The sequence below is a fragment of the Siniperca chuatsi genome, linkage group LG1, assembly GCF_020085105.1.
Source record: "Siniperca chuatsi isolate FFG_IHB_CAS linkage group LG1, ASM2008510v1, whole genome shotgun sequence".
NCBI classification, from domain to species: Eukaryota; Metazoa; Chordata; class Actinopteri; order Centrarchiformes; family Sinipercidae; genus Siniperca; species Siniperca chuatsi.
In genome coordinates this window covers 25111814-25129087 of record NC_058042.1, presented here as the reverse complement: position 1 = coordinate 25129087, position 17274 = coordinate 25111814, and the positions used below count along the sequence as shown (strand labels likewise).

The following is a 17274-nucleotide window of genomic DNA, read 5'->3' as shown; positions in this document are numbered from 1 at the left end:
ACGAAGAGGGCTTTTTGGTGACGGTTGTGGAACTGTGTGTAATTGTGTAACCCTAATTTTCCTGGCACGGGGGCTCTGACAGAGGCCTGTCATCTCCCCTAAGCCTCTTCTCTCAGGCACGATGCTGAAATGAGATCTGGTCTTAGCTGCAGAAATGCTGAAAGTAATATAACGGACACCAAGAGAACAGAATCACCTTCTTACAGAGAAATCCCTTAGAAAACGGGCTTTTGCTTCCATATCTACACTGGCCTCTCAGCTGACATGATGCAGTGAAGAGGGTTGTGTGATATCCACTCAGTGCGTTTTTGCAGATGAGAGGACGCAGAGAAAATGTTTAATCTCTCAGGACATTGAGTAATTTAATGTCAGCGTGTGATTTAAAAAAAGTAAAAAGAAAGGATACTTCACATGTAGGCTTACGTGTGCAAGAAAAAAATGCTGGAAGAGTTCAATGCTGATGAAGAAAAAGAGCAGTCTGGCTTGTGTGACTTGTGGCTTGCTAAATTCACCTGGTGTGCATCCCTCCCCCCTACCCATGCCTCTCAGACCTCATAAGCAGCAGTCACATCCTCTGGCAGTCTAATGGCTCAGAAATGTTCTATAGCCGTGCATGATAGTGTAATGACATCTGGCTATTCCATGTCTGCCTCGACTATCGCCAGTTCTTTCAGAGGAGCTCACACTGTGATGAAAAGATGTCTGTTGTCCCTTTGACTCCAGTCGAATCATCGAAAGCTGGAGCCTGGCTCTGAATTAAAATGAATAAGAATAATAAGAAGACTGTTTTGCCATATAATGTAAAATGTAACATAAAACCGCTGGTTTATTTTTTCTTATCCTCATCAATGAACAAAGGAGCCGATCAGTCATTGATGTTAACTTTAGTGATGTGATTTTTTTTTGATGAACATGAACTGTTTTGAATGTTAAGAAAAACATATTAAGGGAGGGCGGGTGTATATAGAAGTGTGCATGGGGAGGCTCTGAAATGACTGCAGATGGTAGCAAATCTCCTGCCTTTGATCTTTACAACCATCAAAGAGATCCGTCCTCCCAAAGTCAGACACCCAGCTACATACGGTGCTGCATTTCATATGCTTTGAGAGAACGTCAAACAGCATCTCTTCATTTCTCTCTCGCTGGTCAGTAATCTCTACACAGAAATACTATGAGATTGTTGCTGCCTAGATCACAGACTGCCAGCCGCTAACACATAGTTAGCACAATAACAAATGTAAAGCAAAGCACTGCCTGTAGCTATCAGTGTATGAATAACAAAAGACAAAAAATACTCACTGCTCACTCCAGATGTAGTGCTTTCAGCCTCTATTCTTACTCTGTGCCAACTTACACCTTTTTTTCCCACATTAATGCTTTTGATGTTGAACTATTGGTTATGTATCTTTATATCATATGGCCAACAACCAGTTTGCTACTGTAAGAGCTTAGTTACCCAATGCGGAACATGACCATATCGTGATGTATTGCATTTAGGAAGGATCCAGTGTATACTCCTCTTTTCTCTTGTGCACTGTTCCTGCAAAACAGACAGGGTTTAGGCAAATCACCTTAGACCATCTATCTGCCAAATGTTTTAGATTTATGTACTTGTTGAGTGCACCAAACCAACCAAAAGTAGCTCTTGCGCACAACTTGTCAATAGTTTGCAATTAAAAAGACACAATTGCCAAATAGCAAAAACCAAGGAGTGGTACAATTATTCTTCGCTATAGGATAATTCCACGGATGTATTGTAGGAACTGGATATCCGACTCACTTGAATGAAAATTGCTCACTAAGCGCATAAGCCAAAAAAGTGTTATGGCTTCCAGGTTTTCTTACTTGTTATGCAACCCACTGCACATGTGTTTCTTCCACTGCCCCTGCCCACATATTACCGCTCGTCCATGATATTGCGCAAATAAAAATAGCTTTTCTAAGCTCTGGGAAAGTTTTACAAATTATTCTTATTCCTAATACAAAGAGTAATAATTGACCTTGTTTGCAGTTGGAGGTGTCCTGTCAGCAGTTTTACAGACGTCTCTTTTATAATCACAGTAAAGGGGAAAAGACTTTTTGGGCCAAAGGTTTTTTTTGTTTTTTTGCAATACCAGGATTGGCAACCGTGACAAATTGGCAGCAAAGCTGAGTGGCAGCACCCTATGCAGCTCTCTTAATACATTGATGACAAATTCCAGTTGGATTTGATTTTTTTTAAACCACATTTTCTTTCCATTTAAAGTTACCTTGTGGAATTTTTGACCACTAGTTGCGCTACAGAGCAGTTTTTTACAAGTTGATCAGTGTTTTGTTTGTATCTGATCAACAACTGACAGCTGTATTGCGCAAAGAAACATAGCAATTTGCCAACAAAGGCAGGGAAGAAGAATACTGCAAGCTAGTAAACATACAGTGAGTACGGAAAGTATTCAGACCCCTTTAAATTTTTCACTCTTTATTTAATTGCAGCCATTTGCTAAAATCAAAAAAGTTCATTTTATTTCTCATTAATGTACACTCAGCACCCCATCTTGACAGAAAAAAACAGAAATGTAGAAATTTTTTCAAATTTATTAAAAAAGAAAAACTGAAATATCACATGGTCATAAGTATTCAGACCCTTTGCTGTGACACTCATTTAACTCACATGCTGTCCATTTCTTCTGATCCTCCTTGAGATGGTTCTACTCCTTCATTGGAGTCCAGCTGTGTTTAATTAAACTGATTGGACTTGATTAGGAAAGGCACCCACCTATCTATATAAGACCTTACAGCTCACAGTGCATGTCAGAGCAAATGAGAATCATGATGTTGAAGGAACTGCCCAAGGAGCTCAGAGACAGAATTGTGGCAAGGCACGGATCTGGCCAAGATTACAAAAGAATTTCTGCAGCACTCAAGGTTCCTATGAGCACAGTGGCCTCCATAATCCTTAAATGGAAGAAGTTTGGGACGACCAGAACTCTTCCTAGATCTGGCTGTCCAGCCAAACTGAGCAATCGTTGGAGAAGAGCCTTGGTGAGAGAGGTAAAGAAAAACCCAAAGAACACTGTGGCTGAGCTCCAAAGCAGTAGGGAGATGGGAGAATGTTCCAGAAAGTCAGTTATCACTGCAGCCCTCCACCAGTCGGGGCTTTATGGCAGAGTGGCCCGACGGAAGCCTCTCCTCAGTGCAAGACATATGAAAGCCTGCATAGAGTTTGCCAAAAAAACACATGAAGGACTCCCAGACTATGAGAAATAAGACCCTCTGGTCTGATGAGACCATGATTGAACTTTTTGGCTTTAATTCTAGGCAGTATGTGTGGAGAAAACCATGCACTGCTTATCACCCGCCCAATACAATCCCAACAGTGAAACCAGCAGTGGTGGCAGCATCATGCTATGGGGGTGTTTTTCAGCTGCAGGGACAGGACGACTGGTTGCAATTGAAGGAAAGATGAATGCAGCCAAGTACAGAGAGATCCTGGAAGAAAACCTCTTCCAGAGTGCTCAGGACCTCAGATTGGGCCGAAGGTTCACCTTCCAACAAGACAATGACCCTAAGCACACAGCTAAAATAACAAAGGAGTGGTTTTGGACCAACTCTGTGACCATTCTTGACTGGCCCAGCCAGAGCCCTGACCTAAATCTCTGGAGAGACCTGAAAATGGCTGTCCACAAACGTTCACCATCCAATCTGATGGAACTGGAAAGGATCTGCAAGGAAGAATGGCAGAGGATCCGCAAATCCAGGTGTGAAAAATTTGTTGCATCATTCCCAAGAAGACTCATGGCTGTACTAGCTCAAAAGGGTGCTACTCAATACTGAGCAAAGGGTCTGAATACTTATGACCATGTGATATTTCAGTTTTTCTTTTTTAATAAATTTGCAAAAATTTCTACATTTCTGTTTTTTTCTGTCAAGATGGGGTGCTGAGTGTACATTAATGAGAAATAAAATGAACTTTTTTGATTTTAGCAAATGGCTGCAATGAAATAAAGAGTGAAAAATTTAAAGGGGTCTGAATACTTTCCGTACCCACTGTACATGTAAACAATGGAGGATTCAAAATATTAGTCTTTCAATAATAGTCTCTGCAAACGTTTTATGAGGAAGGGAATGTGTTGTCAGACCTGAATAATTCACACAATACGCTTTTGATGAATTTGTTTACTAGAAAGCTCCACAGGGCACCTTTAATGTTTTCTATCCTGTTAATGTTAACTGGCAGAGCTTTTACATATAGTGCATATGCACATATTTGTAAATAATTTCAAATGACCTATGGTGCGTGAACCCTGCTCATTGACACTAAATTTTCCAGATTTGTGTCTCTAGTCTTGATTTGGTAATAAATTAACACATTTTTACAATTTCAATATATTCTAGTATTAATATCTTTTGACAAAAATATGCCTTTCCATAAATAAAAATACACCAAACCTTGCAGAATGGTACTGCCTCTGCCAATTCGAAATTCTGCTTTCTGCATAAATGTTACAACTGTTAAATGACCTTTTTCTCCCCCATGACTATGTTGCTGGACTGTAGCCCAAAGGTTCCTGCAACTATAATCTCAGTTATTTTGTCATGTCACAGTGGCAAAAGTATTTAAACCTCTCTCTGTACCTGTACCCTCGCAGATTTTTTCTCACACAACCATTTTAGGGTCAGAACAATATTTACAGTTGTGTCATCAGGGCGCTGTTAATCTGTAGCTTGACTACCCTACTGCTGAAAGGACTCCCTCTTCCCTGCGATTGCTCCAGGAAATTAAGCTTATTCGACTGTTTCCAATACTGTGATTCACTCAGAGGAAGAGTGTCAGCTGTGCAAAAAGCTGGAAATGTAAATTACATTATACCTTAAATACTTTGGGTGTGATTTATGTGAATTCTTCTTAATTTGTCCCTACAGTATCCAGCTTATTTGACGTGAGTTTAAAATTCTTGTGAAATGAAGGTTTCATAAGGACCTTGAAGAGGCAGCGTGAAATTAATCTTCTTCTGCCCTTATGTCACTCTTCATCTAGGTGACTTACAGCCATTCCTGCCAATCATTGAAATTTTAATGACAAAAAAGGCAACTCATCAGCCCAACCAGTATACAGTAATTTGTCATTTACTCCTGTGAAGTTCAGTATCAACAATGTAGTCTCACTGCACCCACGACAACCATCGACCCATCTTCTGTTTGTGAGATTTATTCAAATGTTGTTTTGCAGCTTTCTCAAGATATCGGCTATAGCCTGATAGTAATGGTACAGTGTACTAAGTGTAGAGAGTGATTGCTTGTTTTTTTTCATAATGGAGGAGGCGACTAAGTGAAGAGAAATTTTAAATTGATCTGTTTGCTGAGTTATGGAAATCACTGCAGGATTCAGCTGGTGGCCTTCTTTACTGTGATGATAGCTGAACTTAAAAGTTTTGTGCTAACAAACAAAAGTTATGTTGACCTTTGGTGTTAGGCACCAAAATGCATCGTGTGTATCGTTGAGGTATAGGCCTAACAAACTTGCTGAATGCATTTCCTTCCTCATAAAATATTTGCAGGGCAGTTTATTTGAATTTCAAATCATGCATTGTTTTTGCATCCATGTTTGTTAGCTTGCAGTCTTCTTGCCTTTGTCAGCACTTTGCTACGTTTCTTTGCATGTTGCAGCTGCCGACCATCAATCAGCAGAAAGCGTGAAACCAGAGGCAGGACTGTGTATCACGTGCAAGATGCAAACAAAGTGGGGACCCACTCGTAAAAACAGTGTTCCATAGCACTGCTTTGCGCTGGTCAAAAATGCCAACATTTTTCCTGAGTTGTAGTGGCTTCCTTTCATCTCTTTTTTTTTTTTGTCCACTGAAGCTATTAGATTTTACTTATAGATACATATCACATGCTGATATCACGTGTGTATTAAATATGTCACAATATTGTTATAGTTTCGAAATACTATAGTATTAATAGTAATAATAGTAGTAGAAATACAATGAAGATTCCTATCGCAGATCTATGACTCCTTGTATGGTGTAGTCCCTCATTCGTCCAGGAGTGTTCCATCGTAGAAAAGGTTTGAGTCGTAGTCATCTGGACACTGTTTTCAACGTTTTGTATGAAACGTCTTGATTCTGAAAACAGCGTCCGTCCAGATGACTACGACTGAAACCTTTTCTATGACTCCTTGTATGATTGATCACAATGTTATTTTATCATGGCAGATCCCTGGGTGAAATAACATTAAGAACAAAAATGCCACCCTATGTTGTTACAATTTATACTTTTTTCTCCTGCAGTTTTGCAGTTTTTGTTTTGATTCCTCTCTCTGTCTGTCATTAAGAACTCGACACTGTCTGCAGTTGTCTTGCCCTGCCGAAGGTAAACTTAGTCCATCTTGCACAATTGTAATGGTGTCCATCTCCCTGTGAAGAAAAGTGACAGATATCTGCCAGTAATGACTAAATCACTTGATGAAGGAGAATAAATAATAGTAAATTCAATTACCCCCTGTGCTTTCACCAGCATTCATGCGACATTGGTAGTGTGCATGTGGGAATTTGTCGTTCAGCAGACATTGATTAATTATGCCACACACAATTAGCCCATCAAATCGAGTGTGTCCTCCTCTCCTGTGGAAAGGTGATGTCAGAATTTTATGGGGCATTAGGCAGTAATGCTCCTTGTATTTTCTTAGAGATAACCAGAGAGTGAGAGCACCGGGGGAGAAGCGCATTTGCAGGCTGTTTTTTGTATGAATAGGGAATTGTGAGGCCTGCAGGGTAAAGAGAAGGCTAACTGATCCTTTTAGACCAATGTCAATACTGATACCCATCACTGTTTGCACTCCCAGCAGGGTCCATGGCCTGCCTGTAATGTCTGTGGCATCTCAGTGATTGAGAGAAGAAATGACAGTGAGACAAATTAAGAAAGCAGGCAGAGATGGCCGCCCCTATAGCTCCTCATTCCCGAATGCAAATTGTGTCCTAATACTTTGCTTCTAGGTTTAGCCCAGACATTGAAAAGAGAGAATTGCCCTGAAAACACTTAATTATTATCGCTCTTTCTACTAATGCTTTGTCATGGACATCAGGATTTGGTTGTATACTCTCCATGTTTAATTTAGCTCTCTCTATATAAAGTACAATGTATACTCTACCACTACTATGTCACACATTCCCTCATAATCTCCTTTCATCTTTCACTATATGTGAGGTCCACTTATCAATTCTCTGCTCTTACCAAGTGTGCCTCTTATGTCACTGTCAAACATCAAGTTGCCAAAATTGCCAACATGTTGCCTCATCAGTTTAAGAAAGTTTTGTGGAAGTTTTAATCTGCAATACTTTTAAATATGTCTTTCTTCTTTGATGATAAGCAGTGATTGTTGCTCTCTGTGGAGATCAGTTGTCAGTCAAACAGTGTAGTGAGTACATTTTTACTTTTTTCCCCCGGTTGCTTTGGCGCCTTTCCTCTGATGGCCGCTGCCTCATGCTAAATTGCCAGTTCTTTTATTTATTCAAAAATTCATTGTTTCCTCTACATGAAATTATCATTATTATTATTATTATTTATAACTCATTAGTTACTATGTATGCACAAGAAGATGTTTCCCCAGTTCCCAGACCAGATGTGTAGAATAGTGTTGCAAATATAAAAGAGTTAATGTACTGGGTAGAGATTCATTTATATGTTGAGTAGGATATGGCCGTTTTCTTGTATGGAAGTGTTGGATCATTGCAGTGTTTATTTTAGGTCATTGCAGTAATTCTGATTCTGACGTTTCTGAGCCTTTTCACCAGTAAGACTATTATACAATAATAATTCACTTGTGGGATTCATTTTGCATTCCTAATTAATGTATTTTACTTTAGATGACCAAGTGTGCCATATTTATACGTGTTATCTGCCAAGGAGGATGCCATAAAAGAGCATCATAAATTATCAAATAAATTTCTCAGGGAACTCATAACAATAATCCCTCAGGCAGCTTTTGTGCTTTTGTCTTTGATTTTGTAACGCCAGACATTATGGCTCTATGTCCAAAAATGTGCTGCAACTTCACAGTGGTGTGAAAAAGCATCAGTTAACCTTGTCATCCTTTATTTCTTTCATACTTCACAGCCATTTTCAAGATGACAAACCCGTATGTGAGGGTCTTACAGATAGTCATCAAGAGGCTTTCTAGGAACTTCACTTAAAGGTTCTGAACATTAAAGGGACAGTTCACCCCAAAATCAAAAATACATACTCCTACCTGTAGTGCTAATTATCCATCTAAATTGTTTTGGTGTGAGTTGCAGAGTTTTGGAGATTTCAGCTGTAGAGATGTCATTTTTTTTATATAATGGGACTATATGGCACTCTGCTTGTGGTGCTCAAAGTGCCAAAAAAATACATTTTAAAAACTCAACAGCAATGTCTCTTTCCAGAAATCATGATAAATCCAGCTCTATCTTTTCTCATCTAATGCAGCGAATTAAGGGTTTATTTCGACCAAACCAGAGTTGGTGATTGGTGGAACAGTGGAAAGAACAACTGAGACGGATTTGGTGAGTTTTATTTTGTTTCTGTAGAGTTTGAATTAAGTGTGTTTAACGATGGTCTGCCAGTTAATTAATTAATAAATTTTTTTTTTTGGAGTCTGGTGGTGGGCAAGAGCAATAAAGCGGCCTTTTCTGGTTAAACAAAAAGGATTTTACTGTTTAACAAAAAGGTCTAGCTCTGTAGTGATCCTTTCCATAATGTTGTTAGACACATAACAATCTGAGGCAAAATAAAGCACTTTCAGTGGACGTACTTTGACGGGCACATTTGTCCACAGCAGCCATTACAGCCCATTATGAGGCATAGATCCAGAATATTTTGGTGAATTAAGGGTTTATTTCAAGGTTTATCATGAGTCCCTCGTGTGAAACTGTTCATCTGTGAGGAGAGCTGTTTTTTTTTTCTCGTCTAATGCGGCGAATTAAGAGTTTATTTTGACCAAACCAGAGCTGGTGGTTGTTGGAACAGTAAAAAGACGGTTTTGGTGAGTTTTATTTTCTTTCTGTCCAGTTTGAATGAAGTGTGTTTTACGATGATTTGCCAGGTAAAATAACTTTCTTAATGGAGTCTGGTGCACCGTAACTGGTGCACTAGTGCGATATTTAACAGCAGTTACAGCTCCTTCAAACGACTACACTTCTTTGGTGGGGATTGCTGTTGTTGTTCATTCACCAGTTCCCCTTTCATTTGATTGTCATTTCAATTTTGACGGTCAGTGTACAGTTAATCGGTACAGGCCATGGTCTGGAAAAGCATTTCCATGACAACCATTTGCTAAGTTTCCTGACTATGAATACAGACGATAACTCAGCAATCTGCACACATTGGTTCTGCATGAAAGAGAGTTGCTGGTAGGTAAAGGAAATCGCAGCGCTTTCAGTGAGTAAAAAAACACTTCCAGGAACATCCAGGATGATCAACCAAGCAGTTAAGCTGTCTCTGAAAGAGCTTTGGCTTTTCAACACACTTTACTGTGATGAATTTGAAAAAAAAGTCACACAGTATATAGTATCAGTGTGATAGTGTGTAACGAAAGGAACACCTTTGCCTTGAGAGTAGTGGGCAGATAGTGTTCTCAAAGTAGATACTTGCTGTTCAGTATCAAATTCAAAATTGGTTTAGATGCAGGCCACACCATGCAGGCTTTTTAGTACTGTAATGCAAAAGGTTAGACACTGGTATAAGAAAGCTGAGATATAAACTGGACCTACAGCACCATTAGAGCCCGTAGCCTTCTACCGGGAACCTATTGATTCTCCCTTTAAAGTGAAACATGGATCTGCATCGTTCTATGTGGTCAGGGATAATGGCTTGATGAAGTGTATATAATATTTGCCAAGCTTCCTTTTGGAGAGCTGTAAATGCCCATGCGCATGTGCATTAGGCTCCTGCATGAGCTGGCCAACATGGGTAATCTTTACAATGGTATTACATGCTCAGATGAATGTTGGATTTTATGGTCACTCTGTGCATGGGGCTCCGTCTTGTGCAGATGGCTTGGAGGGATGAGGTCAGCTCTAGTGTCAGGGAGGAATAGTTCTTTCATGTGATAAATATTACTCTCATGCCATTATTATGCTGCCTCTTTTTTCCAGGTAGAACCATAACTCCTTGAAGCTTATGCATGTGTGCACACGTGCCTGCCCATACACACACCCATAGAACATACTATCAATGCAACACCAAACCTGCATCCTGATAAAGCAATGGAGTCAGATCATAATTTTAACTTAAGCAGGCATTCCTTGTGGTAAGGCTTGATGTTTTAACATCTGCGTGAAACTTGTTCCTCCAGGGAGAACTATTGATTATATTTAGAATATAGTACCGCAAGGGGATTATTTTAATACACACTTTGTGATGAGAACCAAACACATATGATCATATTTAATGAGATTTTGAAGCAGAAGATTCACTCTTTCTTTTATTGACAGGATGCTGCTATCACCTGGGCTTTGCCATGGGAGTCCAATGATGATTGATGAAGGTCTAATGTACTTATTTATTTGTCCAGTCTCCTGTGTCTCCTGGTAAAAGCCATGAATAAAGATACAAGTGTATGGTTGGGAGAAGCACACTCCTGTCTAATCCCCGTCCTGTGCCTGCAGTCAAATTCTTCTCCAATCACACAGAACTCCCAGCTTTCCTCTATTAATCCCTGCACCTATAACACATCGTTATTTAATGCCATCTGCATTGCACTTTGAGCTTAATTTAAAGCATGGTGATGCTGAACTGATTACCTGTAACCTTGAACACTGTCAAAGAATTTGCAGTGCCGTTAGGGTGCATTTTGGCAATTCAATTTGGCTTGGCTGTATGTGATGTAGGATGTACTGTACTAAACATCAGCTGTCTAAATTGGTGTGTGTGTGTGTGTGTGTGTGTGTATGTGTGTGTGTATGTGAGAGTATGGGCATACAGTCTTGTTGTTTTTCCCCTAGCCTCTTTTCTAAGATAGCAGGCAATAAATGTGTCAGCCTGAGACCAAGGCATGGCTCTAAGGGAAATCTCAGATCCCTCTTAAATCATCCGTTAGAGAGGCCACTGAAGTCACAGCTTTTTTTTTTTGTCTGTCCCTCACTTACCTACAACCATCTGCCCCACGGCTCAGCCCACTTTACCAAACTAAAAGCCTTTAGGAGAAGAAGTGGGCCTCTAGGTGTAAGGGTCAAGCTGAGGCCTTTAGTCCTGTATTATCAAGAGTCCTTTAGTTTCAAGCCCAAATGATAACACTCAACTGAGGGATGTGCTCAGATTCTCATCTATGACATTCCCTTCATGTTAAGTGTACTGATTTAGCATTGCACTGTACTATAACATTGTCAGACTCACAATAGACCCTTTAAACAAAAACAAGTGACATCACTTGAGGCGGTTTATCTGACTTATACAACTTTTTTCACATATGTAGTAGTACTCCTCAAGCCCTGTAAACAGACTTTGATGTACGTAAAAGTTGATTGACTACTAGCACTAGCACAAAATCAATGTGATATATCATGATGAGCATGATTTCTTTAAAAAAAAACTAAACTAAATTTTAACTAGAAAGCTCTGAGACTGCATAGTATACCTTCTACAATACTGCAGAGTCTGCATACAAACAGTACTAGATGATTAAACTGATTTTTAAAGAATGAAACCTGTCTGGACATTTTAGGGCTTTGTACAAGAATGAATGGTGCACAATTTCAAGTAAGTTAGAATCTGCACCACTGAGCTATGACCATTGAACATTAACACTTAGCACCACGTATAGGTGAAATGCCATCAAATTCAGATTAAATTAATCGACAAAATCCAGGTCCAGAAATTCAGTAGTTGTTAGTTTCTTTTTGTGTTCTCTTGTAGGTTACATGTATTGAAACACACCAAGTGTTGAGTTAGGACAGTTTGTGTGAAATAGGCCATGTTTGTTTAGCAACTAAAGAAAAATATTTACTAAATTTGAGAAAGATTACATGTTTGATGGTTTGTAGTCCGTTTGAATGGTTGTGGTTGTTGGACATGAGCGGTTGTGACATTGCATGAGCAGTTATTGTTTTTGTGACTGGGAAATATTTACTGAAAAGCAGAGAAAGATTCTAGTGTTGTTTTTTTCGTGAGTAGTTGTAGTGTGGAGGAGGAACTACAGTCACTGTTAGCCAAGTGGGGTCAACCACACACACTTCTTTGCTGTTGGTTGAGGCTGCGACTTTGCCAGTCAAAGTTCACCAATGTTGAACTCCATGCGAAGCGCAAAATGCTAATTTGCTTTGCCATCGGAAGCAAATGTCTTATTCGCCCCTTTGTTCGCATAGAATGGAAGTGAATGGGAGGCAAATATTCGCCAATGTTAATTTTACGCATGTGTGACTGTGAGCTGAGAGAAAACATAAATTGCTTTATAAGCAATATTTATATTGCTAGCAGTAAAACAAGTAATTTGTTCATTGGTTTATAATCAAACTTAACACCAAATTTCACTGAAATCTATTAAGTAGTTATAAATAAGTCCTGCTAACAGAAATACATACAAAAACACACAGGACCAAACACATACAGTACAGGAACATCCTTAGTGGAAGTAATAAGACAAAAACATAAAATGTAAAATGTTTCCACCTCTCTTTGTCTGTCTTTTATTTTTATACTGGGTAGGGCTGCAACTAATGATTAATTTCATTATTAATCTGCTGATTATTTCCTCAATCGTTTGATCTATAAATTGTAAGAAAATGGTGAAAAAGTAATAATTTCCGTCAGACAATTTCCCTAAAGTAATGTATTCAACTTGCTTATTTTATACAAGTTCAAAAAACTGTTCAAAACCCAAACATATTTAGTTTACTTTCATATATACCAAATAGAAACATCAAATCCTGGCATTTGAGAAGCTGGAGCCATCAAATATTTGCCATTTTTTCTTAACAATACTAAAATGATCAAAATAGTAGCCTCTAATACTGAAAAGGGGGTGTAACTCGTTAGTTTACTCATTCAGCCTTCTGTAAATGAAATGTGCTGTTTTACAAAGTCTCAGTATTGTCTTTGGGTACTTGGCATGATTAAATCAATACTCGTACAAACACATAACTGATAGCATTCACCTGACATTTCATGCATTTCCAACCAATGCGAGGCAGTTCAGTAAACACCAATTATTGGCTGTGGCTTTTGTTTGATTACAATCCCCTACGGTTTGATTACAGACACCTTTTGTTTGCCACCTAACATTTGCATGGTGAGGTAATCAAATACAATAAGAGAGAAGTATAGAAATGTCGTAGGAATTAATTTTTTGATTTAATGTGATTTTTAGAGCTTTGGTTTGTCAGGGAATTGGTGGCACTTAGGTCGCTCTCGGGTCTCCCGTCAAATGGCACCAGGTCTCTGAGATCCCTGTCTGTTTGCAGGATATTGAACCATGTGGGTCATGACAAATGCACCCTTCTGGAACAGACTGAAATAGCGGCACATATGTCGAACATGGCTCCCGCTACATTGTAGCTTGTCTGGCTCAGGCCCAGTCCTGTCAGCCCATACGACTCAAATATATTTCCTTTATTTCCCACCGTTTTGATTTGGTTCCATCTGTTCTCACTCAGCGAGGGGCTGAAGATATTACTGGACACCCAAGGTTGAAGATGCACGCAGGCTGGCGACCTTTGTGAAATGCTGGATGTGTGTCTTCCAAATATCAATAACTAAAATGCAGGAAATGTAACAATTAAAGCAGATTACAGACTGATCTTTTAATAGAAACAGTAAGCTTAAATATTGTATGGGCTCCTTTTTAAAAGAAGGGTTAGAAGAAAGCTCATGACTTTAAATATTAATTTAATTATATACATTTACAAAGGCAATGCACCAATTTGCATCCAATGCTGTGGAAATTTCTTCTTTTTATCAATGTTAGGCCTACATGTTATTACTGGCATGCAGGCCTACTATATCAGATATTTAAGATGATCAAATGGCTCTTTCAAGATGACAACCTGTAATGCTTCACAAACAAGATAATTACAAGTGTTTCACTGAAAACACATCAAAGTGTGCGGCAATCCCTTGATGAGTTGGAGTTCAGAATGCCAAGAAAGGACATAGTACTTTGTAAATATATCACTGGGTGCACAATACTTGCAATCTGTTCATCTCTTCTCAACAGGTTGGTGGGAAGGTAATTACGGTTGATGATACTATTAGGTTCTCTGCACTGGCTCCCTGTAAAATCCAGAATAGAATTTAAAATCCTTCTCCTCAACTACAAAGCTCTTAATAGTCAGGCACCATCGTATCTTAGAGCTCATAGTACCTTATTACCCCCCTAGAACATTGCGCTCCCAGGATGCAGGGTTTCTTGTGGTTCCTAGAGTCTCCAAAAGTAGATTGGGACCCAGAGCCTTCAGCTATCAAGCTCCTGTCCTGTGGAATCAGGTCCCAGTTTGGGTTCAGGAGGCAGACACCATCTCCACATTTAAGCGTAAGCTTAAAACTTTCCCATTGATAAAGCTTATAGTTAGGGCTGACTTGGGTGAGCCCTGAACCATCCCTTAGTTATGCTGCTATAGGCCTAGACTGCTGGGAGACTTCCCATGATGTGCCTCTTTCCTCTCTCCTTCTCTCCCTCTCCATCTATCCTATTACTGCATGTTACTAAGATTACTATCTTCTGTCTCCCGTAGTTTTGTGCTTTCTCGTTTCTCTCCTCTCTCCTTCTGTCGCTTTCAGCAGGAATTTCTGCCTCCGGAGCTGCAGAGACTGGATCTGTGGTTGTGGGTCACTTGCTGCCCCCGTGTTCCTGCTTGACAACTGCTACTACAGTTGTTGTTATTGGCTCTGTTACTAATACTGACATTATTTGTCCAATAGCTGTCATTCCTATTATTATTAATTTATTAATATTAACACTACAATTACATTTCTACTATTTTAAAAATTCTAGGTGGTATTTGCATTGTGCCTCCCTCTCTCCCACCCCCATCTTTCCCAACCCCCCCCTCTCTCAAAACCTAACACGGCAGCGGCGGATGGCCGCCCACCATTGAGTCTGGTTCTGTCCAAGTTTTTTTCTTGCCACTGTTGCCAAATGCTTGCTCATGGTGGGATTTGTTGGGTCTCTGTAAATAATATTATAAACAGTACGGTCTAGACCTGCTCTATAGGAAAAGTGCAATGAGATAAGTTCTGTTATGGTGCTATATAAATAAAATTGAATTGAACTGAGTAAAATGAAATTAAAATGTGGCACTTATTGGACTTCTGTGTCAGAGTAGTGTCCATCAGACAGGATAATGAGCAGCACGATTCCAGAGGGATCCTCCCCATGCTGTGCTGATGTGTGTTCAAAGGAAACATCTGGCCTTTATCAGTGCTCAGGCCCCTGTGAGACTGTTACTTCACAAACCCTCATGTCACTAAGCAGAGGGAATATCACTGCAGGAATCAAATCAAAATCCATTTTCCACTTGTAAACATGGATCAAGAAAACCTGGAAGAACAATATTTTAACTCTGTTTACAAAAGTGAGTAGGCGGATGATTCTCTAATATCAAAAGCCCTGAAAAGCTCAGTACAAAAGTGAGAAGTGTTGTAAATCTGGCGAATTGAGGAGAAATAATAAAATAAACTAAGCTTAGGAGTGGGGTAACTGTTATTACTGCATTTAGAGTCTAAGGGTTTTGCGTCTTGGAAGAATTAAGAGATAAAAGTTTTCATTTGACAGCAGTAGAATGCTTTTGGCCTCTCATGCCATTCTGCGTGTTAGCTCTGCTGTGAAACAATACAGCAAAATCGAAACGGTGTCTTTACTTGGGATTCTGTAATCAGTTTTTTTTTCTTCTACAGCTCCCAGTCTTCTGCAAAATACGTGTTGACAAACTGAAATGGCCGCTAGAATGGGACACTGGGAGGAAGTATGATGCACGATGAAAACCTTGAAGAGAAGTAAATATCTACTTAAGTGTTTCCTCCTTGCGTGCCATACATATTCTCTGTGGTGGTGTAGCTCAGGTGCCGTGAGCGGTTAGTGATGCTCTGAACAAAGGGTGAAGTGTGTGGGAGAGCCTCCATGAAGGGCTGTTGGATTAATTTTTTTCAGTTTATCCTGGATCTCGGCCAGAAATAGTACATCTATTTATTTAGTGACATCAGCGCTGGAGTTTACTCACCGTGTGCGAGCGAGAGTCGTCAACACTAACTGTGATTTTTAATAAGATGTGTACTTAGTTCCTGTTCTAATTAGCATCATGCAGAAGCCGACTAATACACATTTGAGTTGACATTGCTTATATAATTTAACATTACGGGTTTTAATAAAACACCCTCTTCATGCTTCATTTCCACCTATCACCAGCTGCTGGGTCAATTGAATAATTAAGAATTTAATTAAGCTTCAGTTTGGATCACAATCTTCTAACACAGTCAAACCTTGTACTCTAAGCATCAGTAGCAAAGATCAAATAGGGAAGGGATGATGTGCCAAGCAAGAATTTAGAGATGTGAGCTCTATCATGCGCTGAAATGGAAAGGTCTGAAGTGGCTTATCTATTTGATCTCTGAATCCTCCGGTTCCACTCTGCAGAGTGGGGCTGTTATTTGTCTACTTTCCCATATTATACTGCAGATTCCAGTGCAACCCTCCAAGGTATGCAGCGTTTCAGTCTGTATGATCCCATTGGACTGCTCCCCTCATCATTGCCAGTATGTAATACAATGCATTCTATTGACTTCTTGGGAAGCAGCTCTCACAGTGAATTGACTGTGTTGCTATGGCCTAAAGTAGGCTAATTTCTCTCAATGGTGCATGAGTAAATGTTAAATGAAGCTACTGAACCCTGCTATATGAGAATATTGTTGCCCTCACTGTGTGTCTCCATATGTTGTGTGTGCAGAACTGACTGTCTGTAGGGATGCTGAGTATTGTAATTGGCTGTACTATTAAAGTGAGTGTACCAGCACAGATGTACTGTATATTCATCTAAAACAGTAAGCCAAATATTATCCTGCATTGTAAAAGTCAATGCTGCATCTTGCAGTTTTATGGCATTTTCATATATTATCAAATAGCCAAACACACAGTGATGTTGTAGAAGACATCACAGGAGTCTGCCATTTAACATAATATTGAAAATCTAAATTTGAAGTGTCACACTTTAGGTTTATGCGATTATACCACTAGCTTGGAGGACTGATGTTTGAGACGGTCAGGAACCGTGTGGACTGACAGATCAGCATCTCAGCGTCTGCACTGCTGAGACTTACTTTTGAATAAAT

At 39.5% G+C, this 17274-nt stretch overlaps 1 long non-coding RNA gene across 2 annotated transcripts in view; it reads left to right on the top strand.

The window, feature by feature from the left end:
- The window catches only part of LOC122875456, a 54214-nt gene extending 37311 nt beyond the window's left edge, over positions 1 to 16903 (top strand). For both annotated transcript variants that reach the window (XR_006377827.1, XR_006377825.1), the window contains exons 3-4: positions 15847 to 15945; positions 16583 to 16903. This is a non-coding gene — a long non-coding RNA (uncharacterized LOC122875456). The remainder of the gene's footprint in view (positions 1 to 15846; positions 15946 to 16582) is intronic.
- The last annotated feature ends 371 nt before the right edge of the window (positions 16904 to 17274 follow it).